This window comes from Pinus tabuliformis, chromosome 5_1 (genome assembly GCF_031772625.1).
Source record: "Pinus tabuliformis cultivar Carrire ecotype Pingquan chromosome 5_1, CPIR1, whole genome shotgun sequence".
Classification (NCBI taxonomy): Eukaryota; Viridiplantae; Streptophyta; class Pinopsida; order Pinales; family Pinaceae; genus Pinus; species Pinus tabuliformis.
Genome location: NC_142305.1, coordinates 483994379 through 484016412, shown reverse-complemented (window position 1 = coordinate 484016412; position 22034 = coordinate 483994379). Strand labels below are relative to the sequence as shown.

Below are 22034 nucleotides of genomic sequence, written 5' to 3'. Positions count from 1 at the left end.
AACATGGCACCAGTTTTACCCAAAATGGACCCAACTATGAGCAAAAGACACTTGATAACTCAGCTAAAAGGGAAAAATCTGTTGCACTAAATGCCAAAATTCAAGTGGAAAAACCTTTCAACTTGGAAACAGAAATAAGTAAGCTAAAGATATCAGTTCCTCTTTCGGAATTGGCCAAACACGACATATACAGACAACAAATCAATAAGTCACTCCAAGTATCAGACAACAAAGATGCAGTTAATGTCCTAGATGACCAACCAGAGTTGCTGTTCGGACCTGAGGTTAATGGAAAAATAGAAAATGGAGGGGTACCACCCTTTTATGTCAGTATAAACATTCATGATAAGGTCCTACATAATGCAATGTTCGATTCTGGGGCCTCACACAACTTAATGCCCAAATCTATAATGGAAAAACTTGACTTGGACATCACAAGACCTTACAAAGATCTGTTCTCATTTGATTCAAGCCAAGTCAGGTGTTTAGGCCTGATTAAAGACTTATGTGTCTCCCTGGTTCAATACCCAACCAAAACTATCTTGATGGATGTAGTGGTAGCTGACATACCCCCTAAGTATGGCATGCTCTTGTCCAGATCCTGGGGGGCCAAACTTTAAGGATCTCTACAATTAGATATGTCCTATGCAACTATCTCAGTCTTTGGGCAGCCAAAGAGATTGTACCAGGAAACTTTGATGAAATATGTGGTAAGCAGTCAAGATAAGCCCCAAAACTTCCCAATCTATTCAATACATTCTGACATGGATTCATTTATTCTCTACAATGCTGACATCTTTCACAAAGATTATTCTGAGCTATTAATGACAGTAGAGACCGAGAAGTTAGATGAAAAATGTATTTTCAAAGACCAAGGGACTGTGGGTATAGCTGATAAGAAGGCAAAGGAACAGGATGCACCAAGTAACTTGCAAGAAACAAATCTGCCCATGATCCAACTCACTAAAAATTTCAACCCAGATCTTGATCATGAAACCTTATGGTATTTAGAATTTGATGGCTCTGTAAACAAGCTAGGAGCTGGGGCAGGAGTATGGATCCACAATATGCACAATGACCAAGCTGAGGGCCATGCATACAGACTAAACTTTCGATGCACAAACAATATGGCTGAATATGAAGCCCTCCTGCTAGGTCTGAAACTCATAAAAAATCTAGGTGCAACCAAAATCTCAATCTTAGGAGATTCAGATCTGGTCATACAACAGATGAAGGGAAATTTCACCACAAATGATCTGAGGTTGAGAGCATACAAGGGGGCAGCTATTCAAATACTTGAGAGCTTCTCACAATCACAGTTGACTAAAATTTCCAGAGAACTCAATCTACATGCTCACAGCTTGGCAACTTTTGCCAGCACTTGTAAGTTGCCTTTCAAAACCAATCATACGTTTACTGCTGAAATCAAACACAGACCTTCAGTTCCGGATAACATCAAGAATTGGCAAGTCTTCGAAAATAATACACAGATAAATAACTTTCTCACTTTAAAAGAAGAATTTTCCGGCATGAACATTGACACTAGCACTAAAGATGATCAACCACAGGTATGCACCATTACACAGAAAATATCAGCTGAAACAGCTGATCTAGTTTTGCATCCTACTACCTTTGACAAAGAAACTATACGGGAGTTGAAACAATCAGATGAAGAGGAAATGGCTGAAACAGAAGAGGAGGTAATTGAGCTAAAGGATAATTTTCTGCCCATAGGTCTAACCCCTTTGGAGGATCTGTTTGATTCAAATGACATCTCAAGAAAACCAAAAATGCAACCATTGAATGCTGAAATAGAAGATTGTAACATTGGGACCCCTGAAAATCCCAAAATGGTTAAGCTATCCAAAGCATTACCACCTGAACAGAAACTAAAATACATTGAGTTATTCAAAGAGTTTCAAGATGTCTTTGCCTGGAGCTATGAAGACCTTAAATCTTATGATACATCAGTTATCCAGCACACTATACCTCTAAAAGAAAATCAAAAGCCTTTTAAACAGAAGCTTAGGAGAGTCAATCCAGTCCTCCTCCCCCTTATTGAAAAAGAGGTTAAACGCATGTATGAAGCGGGGATCATTGCCCCAATTAGATTCTCAGAGTGGATTTCAAACCTAGTGCCTACTAGGAAAAAGACAGGGGAAATCAGACTGTGTGTTGACCTAAGAAATCTGAACAAAGTATCTCTCAAAGACCATTACCCCTTACCAAAAATGGATCATATCTTGCAAAGGGTAGTGGGAGCTGCTAGGATCTCTTTACTAGATGGTTTCTCAGGATTCAATCAGATTCTAGTACACCCGGATGATCAAGACAAAACAACCTTCACAACACCTTGGGGAACATTCAAATATGTCAAAATGCCTTTTGGACTTAAAAATGCAGGGGCCACATTCCAAAGAGCAATGGATATTGCCTTTGCCAAGGAAATTCATGACTTCCTAGTTATCTATCTTGATGATCTCACTGCCTTTTCAAAATCAGATCAAGAACACTTGGAACACTTGAGGCAGGTTTTCACAATTTGTAGAAAGTATGGCATATCTTTGAACCCAAAGAAGTCACTGTTTGGGCTAGAAGAAGGTAAACTTCTGGGGCATATAATCTCAAAAGATGGAATTAGGATTGATCCAGACAGAATTCAAGCTATCCTACAAGTACCACATCCAAGAAACATCAAAGAACTACAAAGCTTTCTAGGAAAGATCAACTTCTTGAGGAGGTTTATTCCAAATCTGGCTGAACTCATTAGACTGTTAAATAATATGCTGAAAAAGGATTCCAAGGTCAAATGGACCATGGAAGCTAGACAAGCCTTTGAGGATATCAAAAGAGCATTGACAAACACACCAGTCCTAACAAGCCCCAGATTTGATCAAGATTTCATGATTTTTTCTTTTTCTTTTGAGCATACAATTGCTGCTGTTCTGCTACAAAAAGATGACCAAGGCTGTGAAAAACCCATTGCATTTTTTAGCAGAGCCCTTAGGGATGCTCCCTTAAAGTATCATATTATGGAAAAACAAGCCTATGCATTGGTAAAAGCCATCAAGGAATTCAGAATCTATATCCTTTACTCTCATATAATTTCCTATGTTCCTAATGCAGTGGTCAAAGAAATTCTAACCCAAGAAGGAATTGAAGGCAAGAGGGGCAAGTGGATTGCCAATATCCTAGAATATGACGTTGAGATTAAACCTACCAAACTGATAAAAGGACAAGGCCTAGCCAAACTAATGACTGAAACCAATTTTCAAGCCCTTGACATTAATGAACTGGACGACGAATAGGAGATGGCGACTCCACAGATCAACCAAGCCTTTATGCAATCTCCCTGGTATACTGATATATGTTTTGTATTATTGAACCTGCAAGCTCCTCCAGGGTTGTCCAGAACCAAGAAAAGATTCTTGAAAATGAAAGCATCAAAGTTTTGTATTATTGACAATGTTTTATTTTGGAGAAATCATGAAGGGATCCTACTCAATTGCTTAACAATAGAAGAAACTGACAATGTCCTCAAAGAATTTCATGCAGGTGACTGTGGAGGACACTTATACTGGAAGTCCACAGCTGATAAAATCCTAAGGGCTGGATTTTATTGGCCCTCCTTGTTTACTGATGTAAAGAGATTTGTAATGTCTTGTCACAAATGCCAAATTTTTGAGGGCAAGAGGAAACTGCTACCTTTACCACTCAAACCAGTTTCAACTGAGAGACCATTCCAGCAATGGGGTTTAGAATTCATTGGTGAAATTCACCCTCCATCCTCTGGCCAGCATAGGTGGATTCTCACTGCCACAGATTATTTTACCAAATGGATAGAAGCCATCCCTTGTAGGCAGGCCAATGACTCCATTATTATAAAATTTCTAGAAACCAACATCTTGTCTAGGTTTGGCTGTCCAGACAAAATTATTACAGACAATGCTGCTGCTTTCAAGTCCAAGAAAATGATCAACTTTTGTCACAAGTATCACATGACCCTAGGTCATTCCACTGCCTATTATCCTCAAGGTAATGGCCTAGCTGAGTCTTCCAATAAAAGTCTCATTAATATCATTAAAAAAGTTTTGGAAGAAAACAAAAAGAATTGGCATAAGAAGTTGGTAAATGCACTGTGGGCAGATAGACTGAACACCAAGAGATCAATTGGCATGAGTCCATATGAACTGGTCTATGGGCTAGAAGCAAAGTTTCCTACATCTCTAGGAATTCCTGTGATCAAGTTGCTGCAAGAAATACAAGCTGAGCCCAATGACATTCAAAGAAGAATCAATCAGACAATTCACTTACAGCAAACAAGAGAGGAAGTCTATCAAAGAACCCAAGTTCTACAAGAAAAGCTCAAAAGAATATTTGACAAAAGAACCAAAGCTGAAGATTTCTTCATAGGAAACAAAGTGTTAAGATGGGATTCCAGGAGGGAGGACAAAGGCAAACATGGTAAGTTTGATTTTTTATGGAAGGGACCTTATGTCATCTATGCTATACAAGGAAACAACACCTATTTTCTAAGAAGTTTGGATGGCTCTAACACGGAGGAAGGCCCAGTTAATGGGAGAATGCTCAAGCATTATTTTGACTCCCTTTGATCAAACACTGAACAGGCATATATTGTACATAAATATTTGTATTTCCAGTATTTTCAGTTACAGCAGATAAATAAAGCACCAAGTGGAACATATTTTGAGAAGACCAGGGTGCTGCATTTTTCCCCTTTTTTGAATATATTTGATCCTGGCATTAGAAAGCAAAGAAAAAACACGGGGTAACTGTCAAGTGATGAGGAGAAATTCTGAGAAACAGGTAAAAACAGATCTGCCAGCAAATTCACAGCAAATCAGCTCACTGGGTGCTGCCAGCAACTATCTAGGATCCTAACCAATGGTCTCCAACAATAGAGAAATTCAGCCTGCAGCAAGAAAGCAGAACTCAGGCAATCTGACCTGCTGTTCTTGGCTTTTCACCTGGAAAAGCCATCCCCAAGTGGAGCCACTGTTAGCCTCCTATACCAATAGGTTTTCATTTCTCATGATTGACAGTGGAAGTGCCAAAAATGTTCACCTTCCATGCTACTAAGGTTCCATTTTTGTGAAAGAAGTAGACAGTTAAAAAATGTAAAGAGGGTATGCCTTAAAAGAAAAATCAAAGGGCAAGAAAATGAATTGGTCAAAGAAAAAATAAAAGAAATGAACCCCAAATAAAGACCATGAAAGTGGCTAGTCCAAATTGCCACTACTACTTTGATGGGTAGTCTAACAACTCAAGCTGGGCCTCACCATGTTTTAAATTGCATGTTGTAGACTAGAGAGGAAGTACTTGTTCAAACAGTTCAAGCTTGACAGATGACTAGGTGGATAGAGAAAGAAAGGAGCCCAACTGCTTAATCTGGGCCCTTGGAAGTCATAAGGGTAGACTTAGATAGGAGGGCAGCAAAAAGAAAGGAGAATTATCAGGGTTTGCAAGGTTGAGTGCACCCATCCAAAGGAAGAAAAAATGTTAGGCATATTAGGCAGGGTAGGCAGTTGAAAGTTGCAGAAAGCAAGATCTAAGCATGTCACTTGGGAAAAATCACAATGATGTTACCAACAGGAGAAAGGCAAGAGCAATGGCCTATTTGGCAAACTACTAAACCATCACTAACTTCCCTCATCCCCTTCAAAAGTTTCTTACTAACCTCCCCATGAGCACTGCAGGATCTGCCTGATCAGTCCTCCTTACACTCCTCATTTGTAAAAACTTCATGTCAGAAGTGACTCCTCTTTTGAAAAGCAGCCACATTTCTTGTGTAAAAATTCTTTTCATTTTGATCTACTCCCTAACTAAGTTTGTTTCCCAAAAACTTAGTATCTATCACTTCTCATTCACATTCCCCTCCAATACTAACTACTAACTCTATCTACACTAAATCCCCTATGTTCCCTTTTCCCTATTACTATAACACCATGGTGTATAAAACCCCATAAAATGTATAAATATCCCCCCCCTTTAGCATTATAGCTAAATAACACCTCTATGGGAGACATTAGTCCACCAGGGACTACAATCAACCCTTGCTTTGGGATTACCCTAACCTCTGGTTAGAGTAATAACCTATACTAAACCCTCATTTACCCTTTGTCCGGAAAAATTCATGAAAAACCCCTTCCTCCCTCTCAAACCTAGCATTCAAAGGTTTTTGATCCGGACAGATTAACCCGCATATGTTAAAACCCATTAAAAAACCCCCTAACCCAAAGTCTAGACCCGAAATATTTTAACGAATATTTTATTCGTTGGCGGGTCCCCACCCAAACTTGCACAATGGGTCGGGGCGCCCGCCAGCCCTCGATCTCCCACCTCCCTCAATCCAACGATGGGCGGGCGATTTCAGTTTTAAACCTGCCGCGGTTTAGCGTCCGGGGAGCGGGTGGTTTTGCTCCCGTACGCTGGACGCGTGGCAGCCGGCGGAGGTGTTCGGAGCCCCCCTCCCCGATACCGCCTTCTCCCAAAAGCGGTGTGGGGAGACCGCTTACCGCCTTCCCTCTTACCGCCCCCCCTGTCACGTCACCCCCACATCATCGTGACGTCATATCACCGGCCCCCGCCACCGCGCCTCGTGACCCTCCACATCATCTCGCGGCCCCCACGTCCCGCCACTGTGTCCTGCCATGCTGGCCTCCAGCTCAGCACCCACGTCACCTTTCGTACCCGGGCCCGCCATGATGTCATGCTGACGTCATCGGCGGAAAAGCGCCAATAACCCACATTTTCCTAAATTATCGTTAAAAACGCGTAAAAGAGCCGTTTTATGTCATTTTCACTCGAAAAAGACACAGTCGCCGTTTCATTTGTTCACTGCGAAATTTGCCTCCAAGCCACGAAATTCAAAGCTACAGACGCCGCAACTCACCAATTTAGCTGCATTGTTCATCCACTGTTCAATTCGGAGGCTCTCGGCATCGTTTATCCAGGTATTTGCCAGAATTCACCTGTTTTACCCGTGTTTATGCCATTTCTCTGCAATATTGTCCATTAAACACCTGGTAATTCCCAAATTAAAGATTGTCTCTTAGTCAATTCTGGACTAAAACAACCTGCATTGCCCCCTGCTCCAAAATTCGATGTTACAACAATAATTCCCGGCCTTAAGTTTGCAAATTGACCTCCCAATCGCCCGGCATTGTTCCCTTTTGCCAGGTACATACTTGAAGGACCAAATTTTACCAAATTATAATTATACCCCCTCCTCTGCAATTCATCTTCATTAGTCACAATCCCTGTGAATTTACCTAAGCAGAGCAAAGGCAAGCCTGCCTAGCCTGCCTATTCCTCTTTGAAGAATATATCTAGCATCATCTGCATTCAGCCTGTCACCTGACCTTTGAGAAACCTTGCAAGCTATTGCACTTACCTTGTTGCATTCAGAAACTGCATTCTAAAAACAGCACCCAGAAACTACACAATGGCTGCTCCTGCACCCACAGCTCTCAGTGTGGCCCCCATGAATCCACCAAATAAAGAGCTTGAGTCCCTGCCTCTTGCTGACAGAGATTACCTCATTCAAGACTTTGTGGGTGACAGAAACCATTTGCAAACCTTCCGGGAATTGAGAGATAACTATTTGAACAACAATGATACATATGGGATATGGGAATCTAATCTGCCTTATTACTTCCTCCCATCTGTCAACATTTTTCCAGAGATTATCCGCCTATGTGATGAAAATTATGATCCAAGTCACAGAGCTGTCAAGTCTCCATCTGGGAGCATCCTCTTCCACATTAATGTTGAGTCCATCAACCAGATGCTCAACTTCAAACAAACTCAGCTGCTGCATCCCTTCTCCATGAATTATTTGCTGGATACAGGTGCCAAGTTTTCCACTGATGACATTCAAAAGATCACCCAGACATTTATGAGAGTTGACCGCCAGCCCACAGGGCCACCTCCCTTCTTATATGTCCATTTTACTGATGTAGGCAAACTTCTGCTGGACATGATTGCATATGTGTTGGGCTATAAAACCAGTGAATATGTTGATGAGACTGTGCTGGTGTTTTTAGCTGCTTATAGCCCAGGCCAACCCCCTGCCTACAAATATAATTTTTCCAAATTCATAGCCAACAAGATACATGACCAGCTGTTCAAAGTAGACAGGGAGGGCATATTCAAATACTCATCATACATCTACCATTTGTTCATGTATTACCAATCCGAGGCCTTTCAATGCCCCATCAAAAAGCTAGATTCTAAGGGGGAAAGAAGTTCTGTCATCTTTTGGACATCAGTTTATCACCAAGTCCAAGATTCACCATACTCATACTGTGAATTTATTGATGAGTTTGTCTACCCAGTCTCTTGCTTATTAATGAGGTCCCCTCCCCCCAGAGTCTCATTTGAAATCCAGAAAACTCTGCAGCTGTCCAAAAATTATAAAATAGGTGATTGGTACCTATATCAAGATCATACAGTCATCAGAATTTATGGCTGTGAGCTCTGTCCATACAGGCTCCCAAAATATGTACCAATGAGACTGTTTGCCTTGGAGTACTATACGCAGCTCATTCACTCTGACCTCACCCACTTTCATAGTGCTAAAAAGAAAGCCCATCTCAAGTTTAAGCACCACCTGGGCCCCTTCATCATGAACAAAAAAGAGGGATGGCAAGATGCTGAGAAAATCCTCAAAGACAAGTACAAGCTATCAAAAAGCTTCCGGTGGGTCCCTTATGACCCTGAAGGCTTCATCTGTGCTAGAAGGGTCAAGTATAGGCTGCTAGGCTATGAGCCTAGTAAATTTCCACATATTGAGCAGTATGCCAATCAGCAAGAATGGTTGCAAGATACATTAATTGAGAAACTAACAGAAGAAGAAATAATGCAAAAGAATGTCAAGGGGAGAAGGGACTTCAGCTACAACAACTGCACCAGCCACCCAGGGGCCATCTACAGTAGCATCAGGTACAGATAAAGGTAAAGGAATAATGGGTGCTGAAGAAGAAACAGTAAAAGAACAGCCTGCCTCCTCAATTGGGCAGCAACATGAGCAAACACCTCCACCACAAACAGAACCAATAACAGCACCTATATTGCAGACTCCTGCACATGAGGAGAGAGGCAAGAAGAGAGACAGAGAAGAGTCCACTCCTGCTAGTGGATCCTCCCAGCAACCTGAGGCCAAGAGGCAAAAGGTTGACTCCCCGATCATAGAAGAAATAAGTGAAGAAGTCCTTGAGAGCCCAAGGAAAGAAGGGGAAGACAGTCAGCAAACGGGCACAAGCTCTTTCCAATAAGAGCAAGGATTGCAGCTTGGCATGGAGGTGTCCTCCTCCTCTCAACAGAGCAAGAAGCCTTCAAGCACCAAGGCTTCCTTCAAAGAAATAAAAGCACAAAATGAGCTGTTAAGAATAGAGGTGTATAAGCAGTTCCTCAAAGCGACACCAGCCAAGCAAGAGAGGTTGATGTCAGTGTATGACATACAAGATGAGAAGATGATCCTCAGTCACTTCAAACCCAAGGTACCGCAGCCTAAATCAGCTGCAGATTTTGTAAGAACAAGGGTGGAGGTCATGGCAAAGGACATTCACCCCATGGACCAAATAGAGCTGCACAAACAAACGGGGGAAATGGTCTATGCTACCTTGGTAAAGAGGGCCACAATGGCCCATGAATTGAAAGAATCACTGAAGAATACCAACATTCAGTTGGATTTTGAGAGAATGTCCTCCATGGCCAAGGACAACAGGATTAAATCACTAGAGGACATCATCATAGACCTAGGACATGATCCTAAGGACCCAAAGCGTGTGAGGGCCCTCATGAAGAAGAAGGAAGATGATCTTAATGCATTGAAGAAAAGGCTGAAACTACTGCCCACCGAGCACCCCAAACAGTAGAATTGCAGAAGGAAAAGGAGGCTGATGAGCAACTTGATCTAATAATGCAGCTCAATCAAAATGTCCTTGATTTGGAAAAGGAACTAGAAGGGGCACTACAAAATAAACAGGGAGAATCCACATCCCAACCTCCTCCGATTACCTCAACCACTGCCACCACTACAGAGGCAGCGGTAGCCCCTGCAGCAGTAGCCCCTGCAACTACAACAGCAACAACAGAAGCAGCAGCAACAACAACCACAGCCCCTGAGTCCAGTTTGAACATGGAAGATTTGACAAAGGCTATCAAAGAGATGGAGCTCCAAGCTACTGAGATCAAGGAGGCCAAGGAAAAATTAGCAGAACTAGAGGCCAAATATGACAAGTCAAAGATGACTGTAGCAGAGCAGTCTAGAGAAATTAAGGCCCTCAAAGACAAAATCAAAGCCTTAGAAAAGGAGCTCAAATTGGAAAATGCTCTAGTAGAAATAAAGAGAATTTCGTGGGCCCGGATTGACCAATCCATTACTAGACAATGGAAGTCAATCAAGACTGTGCATGAACAAATGGATTTGATTGGCCAAGCACAAATTGAGATTCAGAAGGCCAGAACAGTACTGGGGAACAGGCCTGAGCAGGCCAATAGAATGATAAATTTTCTGAACAATCAGACTAAGGAGGAACTAGCAGCCATCGACATTGTTAACAGAACAGAGGCTGTCCTTACAGCTAAAAAGGTGCTAACTCTAAGGAATTTTGTACAGACTGTAGAGAGAAAATTCCATGAAATACAGGCTGAGGTAGATGATTACAAGCTCAAAATAGGAACACTGCAAGGAAAGGGATTGCCCAGCCTACTAACCAGCACAGGAAGATTGCTCCCTCGTGAGCAATATGCCACCAGAATGTCAACTTTTATTGAAAATCAAATCACTGCATCTGCCAGCACTTCTGAGGAAATGGGGCCACCAACAGGGCAGAGCCTATATGATAAACTTGAAAATCTGTTTTTCATAGAACATGAAGTCAATCACCTTTTTGAGGTTCCTCCTAATTTTTATAGATATACAGAGGCAGATGAAACATTGGTGAAAATTCGAAGGCACCAGCTGCCCAAAGAGGATTGGTGGCAGGAAATGCTGCAAATTTTGCCTCAGTGATCTCAGTTGATCATTCCTAGTCAGCCTCCACTTAGCAAAGAGCAAAAAGCAGAATAAAGACAACATGCAAGGCAGCCGATAAGGATGACTCAGCATAAAGATAGCGGCAGCAAGCCAAATATAAAAAATGTGCAAATTTTGGGCAGCACATCTTCAGCGGACTCCAATGGTCACAAAGTCAACATTCTCTGACCATTTTGGACAGCTAATACATCTGGGAGTTACTACAGCATTTACTTTCTCAGCTACAATGCTCTAGGAGTTGGCACGATATTAATGAGCCATTAACTCATTAGCTAGATATTTTCTGATGTAAATTTTGTATATATACCTCCCCTGGCAACGTATTAGGGGTTGGTGATTTTCATTATGAGGCAAATGTATTGTATATTTTCAGATAATCTAATGCAAGAGGCTGGAAAAGCTCAGTGATTTCCTGAATGTTTGATGTCTTGCTGATGCTATGCATGCTGTTGCAGAATTCTTGAGCTGTCTAATGGAACAATAAGTTTTCTCAATCTATGTTTTGTCTTCTTATGTTTATTTAAATCATACACATGTTTCACCAGTCTAACAGTAGAGAAAAGGAATAGTACAGGAAATGTTTGGTTACACCTTGTGCTCAATCTCTATTGCTGAAAATGTTTTCTTCATAATTAATCATGAACATGAATTCTTAATTGCTCATGCTTACATTAATTCTATAAATATGAATGTTATATAGGAATCCTTCACTGCTTCTAAATAATATTGCCACTGTTCTCCATATCAGATTACTGAAAGATCCTTAATTGCCTTTCATGCCCTGATTACATCACACCCAATCTCAGATTTAAAGAATTGTTTCTTAGACACTTATCTGGCTCTGCAGCATCACTGTTGTATCAACACAGACATATCAAGCAAATCAAGCATCACTGACTCCATGCCCAATGGCCTAGAACACCTTGACAAACATATATCTATCTTGACTGAAGTCATCATCCAGCAAATTTTAAAACAAAACCTTGAGTATTATAACTAGCCTAAAATATTATACAAACAAAGTTAAATCATAAAGAGAGAGCCCTCTCTGGTCATAGGTAGGATAGAACCTGTGACCCAAAGATTGGTTAGTGGTTACCTCGGCCGTATTCCCTTGGGAGTCAAAGGGAACAACCTGAGTGATAATAGGCGAGTTGGTAAAAGCACTTTGTTAGTGTACATGATGTCATGGTTTTGAACCTTGTGGAGGATGTTTTCCCTCACAAAATTTTTAATTGACCATGAGGAGGCCACGTGGCAACTAACAGTTGGCCCATGTGGCACTCTCTCGTTGGGCCACCAAACAACCCATTGACCAATAAAAACAAACATGTTTCAACCAATCAACTCAGTGCCAAGTGTGGACTATTCATTGGTTGATGAAGGTCTAGTCAAACTTGCCAAGTCATGACTCAGTCAGCGTACGGACTGCTGACTAGGAATTCCTGCAACTCAAATTTCAATTTTTTTGGTTGTTTCCTAAAACGAATAGAACATGATTCTGGGAGAATACAAAGTTGGATTTCAGTGAAATGAGTTGCATTGGATTCAGAGCAATGAGATCTATGCTTTGATGCTAGTTTCAAGCTGATCCAAGAATTTTGAATTTTGAGCATTTTCTTGATCCATAGGATCATGGACAAGGGTGAAGTGCTAGAGAAAAGGAAAAAATGTAGTTACAGACTTAGAATTTCATAAAAACCTGCAAATATTAAAAATCCAACTGCGATAATTGACAAACCAACATCCGAGTCTAATTGCAAGTTGTAAAGTGGCAAGGCAATGCAACGATATGTTTTTTTGGTAGCTACATAATCGACACAATTCAATAGCTTATGAAAATTTGGTTTATAATCTATTGATAAAGAGTTAAGTGTATGGAGAAGAGGCCTCAAGCTCAAAATTGGTTAGAAACACATTGAATATGTCACCAACAAAACAATAACAGGTGATCCATGGTACTGCTTTCTAATCAGGTAAAAGTGCATTTAATTTTTCTTCCTTGAATTTGTTTTATTAGTATTATTTTTTGAGTTTTTTGTATATATATATATCAGATGAAGAGAGACTAATCATCTCTCTCTCTTTCTCTCTCTATAGTCTTACATTTTATCACAGAAATTGTTAAGTTTTTGCAGGTTCCAGGACGATTGAAAAAGATCACCATATGCACGAGTACCTTTTTAAAGAACAAATTTCTTTTAGAAGAGCATGATCATTCCATGTAAAGTCAGATCCACTACTCCATTTCTACTAAACATATACTAATTTTACCATTGCTACACATTTTAAGCTTGCAGCCAATCCATAACTGTCCATCTCCCTACTACTAAACACTCATTTCCCTTTGCAATGTTGATACTTTCCCGCCTCATTTTCACTCACCCTTAACCCAAAAATAAATTCATTCAACTCCCTTACAAAGTTGAGTCACCCAATTTTCCTTTTCCTTTCTGTCAAATAAACCTTGCTTCAATGCAAATTTTCCATATAGTCCTTCAAATTATTATTTCATACCCGCGTTAGATAATGGATGATTCATTAAGGCCTCCCTTCTAACACGTTTTGACCCATCGACTCTGACACATCATCTGGGATCAAGACTAGAGATCTTTCATGTACCTTGAGGCTTGCATGCCTTAATGACAAGTTTTCTCGCCAATAAACAATGGGAATACATCAATGTCCCCTATTTGTCGGATCTTCTAGGTGACTCAACTACGACACATCTATTCATACCTAGTAAGATGTACTTAGGAATCTTGACTCTCATTGACATTAATGGTGAGTAGTCTCGTGTTGGTTAATGACATTCATTAATGGCCAGTAATCCAACAATTTCTTTTCTATGTTCGACATCGACACATTTATTCACATAGATAAGAATTATGCCATTGAGTGGAACAAATGAAGACTACATGATTTCAACAGTTTGCAATAGGACTCAATTCAACAACCATAGCAATAAATATTCCAATCTCATCCTTAATTCATACAACCAAGAGAAAGAAGAAGCAAATCAGATTATTTTACTTCACATTCCATGATCCAGCAACAACAACCACACTCTTCTATATACATAGCTTGTCAACTTTTCAGGCAGGTGAATGTATGTAATTTTCTAGTTTTTAATCATGTAATTCCTTAAATGCTAAAATTGTGATTTTGGAAAATCCCTCACTGCATTTACATTTCCTTTCTCATTTGCCAAAAAAAATGAAAATACCTTTAGTTGGGGGGAAGGGATATTCACATTTCATGCCACATGTCACATTTAATTTCATCCTAACCAACATATTTTTCCTAATAAACTATTATTGCATTTTTATTCCAAAAGTTTATATGTTTTGCAATGATAAATTGATGAGTACATCAAATGGTTGACAATTGCTATGAGACTTAAAAATGAATTGTTAGTGTTTTCAAGTCTTTTGATGCAACAAAAATAAGAAAAGTATTATTACACAAGAACCAATACTCATAAAATTTTAGTTGTCACACAAGAACCAACCATACAAAATATATGTTGCAATCAAATGTATTTCAAAGTACACTTTGCAAAAAGAATAAAATTGTGAAATGATATGATTATGCAAAGTTAAAAGAGCATCAATACAAAGCCAAAACTCATATAGAAGCAAAACATTTCAAGAAGATCAAATTATGATTAAGGGAATCAATGCAATAGTTGCATGAGGACATGCAACATCTTCAGTTGGGGGGTATGTTGAGTCTCCAAAATGTCATCCATTTTCACCTTCATTTCCATCATTTTACCCTCATTTTGTAACTTTGTAACTCCATAACCCTACATTAGTAACCATTTTCATAATCATATGGGTTTATTATTATTATTTTCCAAGTCATTTATTTTAAGTATTATAAGTGAATTTGTGATTAAATATTAGGAAATTAACATGTTTTCATATATATCTAAAAGTGTTATGAGTTTTGTGATATTGTAGGCCTACTTGGAGATTCTAGAAGGGTCCTACTTGCCCATCCAACCACAAATTCGAATTTCAAATTCCAACTCATGAGGATTTGTGGAATAATTGTAGAAGATGTGGTTCATTAACTATGCACATCCAAAGGAGAAGAATCATGGATGAGAGGATTTTGAGAGGATTTGTACCTTACATTTTTAGGAGATTGGTTGTAACCACAAGAGTTAAATGTGGATTTAGGATATATATAAGGATCTATATTTATTGAATAGTTATCCTTAATTTTTGTATAAATAGGAGTGCACCCTTTGTATAAAGGGTTGTTAACTAATTAGTCATTAGTATCTAGTTGCTAGTTGTTAGTTGGAGGTTCCAAGTTCCATCCAAGATGTGATTTGTAAAGTGGGGGATAGAGAATTCTTGTAATATCTTGTAACTCATTTTATGAAATACATATTGCCACTTTGATCTCCAAGATGTGGTAGTTTGTTTAGTGTGCTTGTAGAGGAATGGAGGCCCCCCATCAGCCACAGTTTGCACACCTTTGTACATATTGGTAACATAGTGTAGTTATTTTATTTCATTTCTTTTCAACAAGTGCATTTTCATTTTATGCAAATGTGTTTTTCCTTTCAGGAAGTGTGATTTCATTTGAGTAGGCATGAGTGCGATTTAAATTCAGCATGTGTGATTTAAATTCTGCAAGTGTGATTTCATTTATGCAAGTGTGGTGTGATTTCAATTATGCAAGTGTGATTAGATTTATGCAAGTGTGGTGTGATTTCAATTCTGCAAGTGTGATTTCAATTTATGAAAGTGTGGTGTGACTTCAATTTCAAGCAAGTGTGATTTCCTTTATGCAAGTGTTATTTCAATTCTTTATGTTTGGTTTGGTTTGGATTAGATTGATTTAACTTGTTTGGTAATTAGTTTTAACTACATTAGATTAATCTATTATGATAAATAACTACCTAGTACATATAGTACAAGTATACCTCGTCAGTTCTACGAACCTCGAGTTGACAATTAATGACAGGGATTTAACTCTCAATTAAATCACCCAACAGTGCTTCATAAAGTAATCATGAAAATCATCATTATGCTCTTCAAGTCATAAATTTGTCCACTAACCATAACTGCGGAGGTGAATGGCAATGGAGAAGAAACAAGTGCTAAGAGGTTTTTGGTCTTACTAAATCATGGTTTTGGAGCTTGAGGGTCATTATTCAAGCCTAAGGGACAAAAATCAAGCTTTTGGAGTAGATCTAGTTAAGTTTACATATGCTACATGAGTGCTACAAGAGGCCATGTTTTGCTACAAGGGTGAGATAACTTGTCGAATGCCCAAGTAAATTAAATGGAAATGGGATGAGATTTTTTTTATTAAGTAGAATGTCTTAGTACTCCATTACAAGTGGAATCACTCCAAAATACCCCTGTTAACAACTTGAAAATAGCAGAAAATTACTACTCTAAAAATTGGGAGTTCAAGAACTAGTGAGCTAGTTCACCCACCAAATGCCTAAACTAATTAAGTGAAAATTCTATGAGGTAAATATTGTTATTAAATTGAATTTTTTTATGACCCAATACAAGTAGAATAAACTCAAATGAATTCATTAATATGCTCTAAAAAATAATAGAAAATTACTACTATTTTGCTACAAGGGATTTCCAGAAATTTTAGATTTGTGAATTAGTAGACCAATCCAAGTAGCCCAATAATGAATATGAATTTTCAAAGATGTTATAAGGATGCATAATTATTGTGAATTTGTAAATAACCTGCAAAACAACTCACTTCAATCTTTTAACCAATGTAACCTACAACAAAATAGGCATGAATAGTAAATGCAAAAATAAGAGATGCAAGTGAAAAAGACACTCAAAGTAAATAAAAAAATTGTACAAGAGGGCTCTGAGGATCTTGGGATGGCCAAGCCCAAGGAATATCATAGTACTATGAAAGAAACCAAGATTTATAAGCTAAAAATGACCCCAAATTTCATTATTTGAATCAATCCAAGTACATCCTTGCTAGAAATGAAAGTGGAGCTACTAAAGAACAAGTTTTCTCCACAAGAAGACTAATAAATACCTAACCCTATAGGAAAATTCTAATAGATACCTATAAAAAATTATGAGGAAGCATTCTCTTTGAAAGAAGGAAGTTTTCCCCTCCAAAATCCCCCAAATAGTGGATCTGGTTCTTAACACTAGGAATCTGCATTAAAAGACATGGAGCACATTCCTAGATTTTCTTAATCATTGGAGTTCCAGAATTTGTTCAATAATTTCATCATATCATGTTTGTTTATTATCTAATCTTGGTACTATTGTAGCAGGGAGCAAGTCCCTAAATTATCTCATCCTCAAAATCTTCAAAATTTGCCCAATATTCTCACAATATTCTACAAAAATAAATAATATTAGGCACAAATATGAATTTATCTCTAAAACTTCCTAACGAACATATTAAAGATAAAAATATGTCATCTAATGCAAAAAAAAAAGGTTTAATGTGCTGAAGGATGGTTAGATGGGCCTTAATTTGTGTCTAATTTGGAGGCCCATCATACCCCCTTATTGAAAGTGTTGTTCATCATCTAAGCAACTTAATGACCTATCTGTGCCTCATTCATGGCCCTTGTGGCCTTCCGAACATCCCAAGATACCTCAGAAGGAATTTTGGCACATCTCCTCTTGATCCATCTTCTTCCTCTTCTTCTTATGTAGATCCATCCTTTTCTCCAATTTCTAATTAGGCTTGTGATTGGGTCTTAAGAAAAGTCTCTCTGTCTATGTCCACAGAGTTTTCCCATGAATCAAGTGTTCAAAAATTCTCCACAACATGTATGATAATTGACATCCTTGATGAGTCTGTGGAATATCTTCAATTGAAACCACCCCCCATGATTGTCACTATGATTTTCCAAAGTTTGGCAAACCAATACTCCCAATCTGCTACAGGGGTAAAAGAGCAGTTTTATCCATATCGGTTAGAGGAAGGAAAACTTCATAATCAACTAAAAAATAATTCAATTTCCTTTCTTATCTTGCTTAACTCAAAAGAAGCATTCACATTTAGTTTTTTTTTTTTATAAACTGCTATCAAAATTTTGTTACATGATGCATTTATGAAGGAATGAGAGGTTTTGTAGGTTTCTTGTTGATGGATGGAAGAGAAAAATGTGTACTTACCCTTCTCTTAGATGTCCCTCTTCAAAACTAAGATTTTCATGACAAATTTGCTCAAAATTAGGCTTTTTGTAGCTCTTTGGACTTGGGCCTATAGCAAATCTGTCCCTTCATGTAGAAACTTTGTCTCTCCCGTAACACCTACTCTATCTCCTGTAGCAGTTGGTTATGATATTGTAGCACTTTCTTTTCAACCTTTAAACACCTCTATAATAGCCTAGGGAACCCTTGATGGTGGATGGCTTGACTATCAATGATGTAGTTAGACTCCCTTACCATTTTGGGAATGAAATCTTGGTACAAATAAAGTTCATACTTATCCTTTTATTCTTCTTGTGGTATTGGGATTGGTGTGTTCGGTGAGGTGTCCCCCACCTACCACCTATGTATTCCCCTTATAGACACGCTGGTCCACTCATATTTATCACCCTTCTTTTTATTCATTTTCCACATTGCATGAGTGAGGGAGTTAGCTAGACTTAACTGTTCAAGGGTGGTTGAGACTATTTTTCACTTTCATCCCACAAAACCTTCTCTCTTGTGAGTTGACAACAAATTTTTAACCATAATATGCTCAAGAGAAGAGGTGAAGAATATTGCATGCCTATGCCTACTTGATGGTATCTAGTTGCCTTGATGTTTGCATGCTGCTTCAAAAATGGTGGTTGATCTGCTGACTATTTGGAGTCGCCATTTTCCATGCTAGGTGCTTCATGCTCTGGCCTTGCTTTGAAAAAAATATTTTAATATTTTTTTATAGATGTATGATTGAGAAAAATCTGTTGATGGTTCTTCAAATGGTGGATCGATTTGTTGTTTTTAGATATGAATATTGACCCTATAGCAACTCCTCAAGAGTTTTGTGGCTTCCCAATATAACAAACAGGGTCCTTAAATGCTTCAGAATGGCTAAGTCTTCACTTTGGTGCTGCAACAATCCTCTGTCTATGATCTTGTTGGATCTGTGCAGACTGCTACAAGATTGATCTCCTTCTTGTAGTAGTCACACAATCCCTCCCCAAAACCTCATTCAAACCTTATGTTGCTTCAAGAAATACATTCAGTGACTTGGATGAATCATGGTGAGCCTAGGGACAAGAACACAAACTTTGATTATGGTGAAAGCTTGTGAAGAAGGGGTGAAGGCAAAGTCTCTTTTCTTTATTTTTTTTCATGAACAGAGGTGGAATCTTGAGAAGAATTTGGTTAAATGGAGTGGATGAGAGGTGAAGGAGGTTTGATGAACCTCTCCTGACATTTCCCAAGGGAAAACATGATTTTTGATACATTTTTCTAAGCAGATCTTACTCCTATAGAAAATATGGCCACTCTTGTAGCAATTTTGGAATTCTCATGTAGTAGAATTGTTTTATCCATATCTCTCAAATGGTAGATTTTATTGACCTACAATTTGGTGATCATGTTTTCATCATCCTTATTCATCTATACATAAAATATCTTGGCCAATGGATGCATGAATCTCGAAAAAAAAAATGGTTGTAGGTGACAGAGGCCAATTTCTCGAAAAGTGTGCATTGGAATTTACTGAAATTACTTGAGGACATTACCATCATCCATATGCATCTCCCCGTGAAATAACTCAGTTGATGGATGCACGCTTTTCTAGATATGGTAAAAACAATTTCTTCCCTGTGTGTGTTTGGCATCCTGTAGCAAAACATAACCTTCTTATCGCATTTTAGGACAATGAGGAAAATAAATGGGAAAGGCTTGGGACTGATGGGTGGATGTTGGAAATGGATGAGGGTGATGGATTGACATGTCCTTGGTCCTTCTTAAGTAGTTTTCACAGAAAGTAAAAAGCCCAAGGTTGATTGTTTTTGACATTTTGCTTGCCTCTTTGCTCATTTCTTTCTTTTTCTCCTTTTGTGGCGCTGACCTGTTTCTTTTCCTTATGCAAGTGGAGGAGTACCTACATGTAAATACATATGTGCAATTGGAAAAATATAGTTTTTTTTTTTTGTTTTATTTTTTTCCTCTATTTTTTTTTCATTTTGTTTATGCCTACTAGTTGCCTTATTGAGGTTTTTAACTAGTAGGTTTGCCTAGGCACCTTAAAGGAGGTTTTCACCTAGTATATTTTCCTTTTTTTTCCCTTTTTCTTCCTAACCCACTCACTACCTCAAGGAGGTTTTCAATTAGTGATCTAATCTTAGGTGCCTCAAAGGATGTTTTCACATAAGATTTTATTTTTCTTATTTTATTTTCTTATTATTATTTTTTCCTATTTTTTAATTTCTTTTTTCTATCCTACTATACTTGAAAAAAACAAAATCTCTTTCAAGTATAGGAATACTTATAATGGATCCATGTGCACATCAAGATGATAGATAAAATTGTGTGTGGTCTTGAAAGATATGCTTTGACATGTACCTGAATATGAGAGACCGAATGCTTTAACTGAGATGCGATCAGGAATTGTTGAAGAAGAGTGTGGTGCTACAACTTAATGATTGTCTGGAACCATATTTCAATTTAGTTGTGATGCCCTTGGTTTGCTTGCTCATCTCGATCATTCTTCATGTATTCTTTTTCTATGCCATTCAAATCTTATACTTTTTGTCGAATATTCCCTTGCACACATAAAGGATCTTATGGTAAGCATAACAAAAAATCTTCAATCTTAGGCTCCAATGGTTCCATAAAATGTGATACACGATTCTTCTATATTTTCTTCTTTTAGATGTTGTTCTTCAATGACATCAGGAAAATCTATTTTTTTTGAAATATTCTTCCTGAGCTAACATGAATACCATTTATATGAAGAGAAGTTGTTTGTAAGTGTTGTACCTCAACATCGTAAGTGGGTTGAGTTACTTCATTGTTTAGGTTTGGAAATGGTGGTACATGTGGTTGAGTGGGAGTGGATTTTTGTGATGGATGTGGTTGGTGTTGTGGTTGTGGTGGAGGTGGATGGTAGGGATAACATGGACTTAAGTATGGAGGATATTGAGGAAAATATTGAGGATATTGTGGATTTCTCCCATTAGGTTCTTGCCAACATTTTATGCAAGATTGGTTTTGGGCTTGAGATGGCCAAGGTTGAAATGGAAAGCGTGTGTTCCAATTACTTAGAGATGGATGTGCATAACCTTGAAATTGTGAATTAAGTCCTTGCATCATATCAAGTTGACTAGGCTTCCATGGTTTTCTTTGAGCTACACAACATAGTTGCTTTGGTGATTGAATTTCTCCATTGTCCTCTTGGTAAACTTCAACCTCGATAACAATGGGAAATAATTAGTAGCATGTGATTATGCATAGATAACACAAATATAAACATTCCCTTTTTCCTCATTTTGCGTTCCTAACATTTCTACTTGTTCACTTAGATTGCCAAGGATTTTTTTTTTTTTTTTTTTTTTAAGTTATCAAGCTTTTTTCTAAGTTCATCTTGACTTATCGATATTGATGTTTATTACTTACTCTTGGCCTTCCTCTTGGTATATGCTTGCATGTTTCACAAATTTTTTCAAATGATAATAGGTATACATCACGTCTACTGATGAGATCAAGGAGATCAATCCACTCGTCCCTAATTGTTCCAAGTAAGAGGGTTTTTAGTGTGTCAGATCCTAAATGATGTAAGTTTTCCCTCTTAACATTATGTTATGAAACCAGCTCAAGAGAAGATAGAAAAGATAGATCAACGCCTTAGAATTCAGCCTCTTTGAGGGAGCAACCTCCTTCACATTACATAAATGAACAATTCTTTGATGATACAAATGAAAAGACCTCCTTTCTATATATAGGAGTCTAAGGGGTCATAACATAATCAGAGCCGACATAACAATAATAATGTAAGG

The 22034-nt window shown here is 38.3% G+C and overlaps 1 pseudogene; it reads right to left on the bottom strand.

The window, feature by feature from the left end:
* LOC149165609 (calreticulin-like) overlaps positions 1 to 22034 on the bottom strand; it is a 75187-nt pseudogene that overhangs the window by 6675 nt on the left and 46478 nt on the right.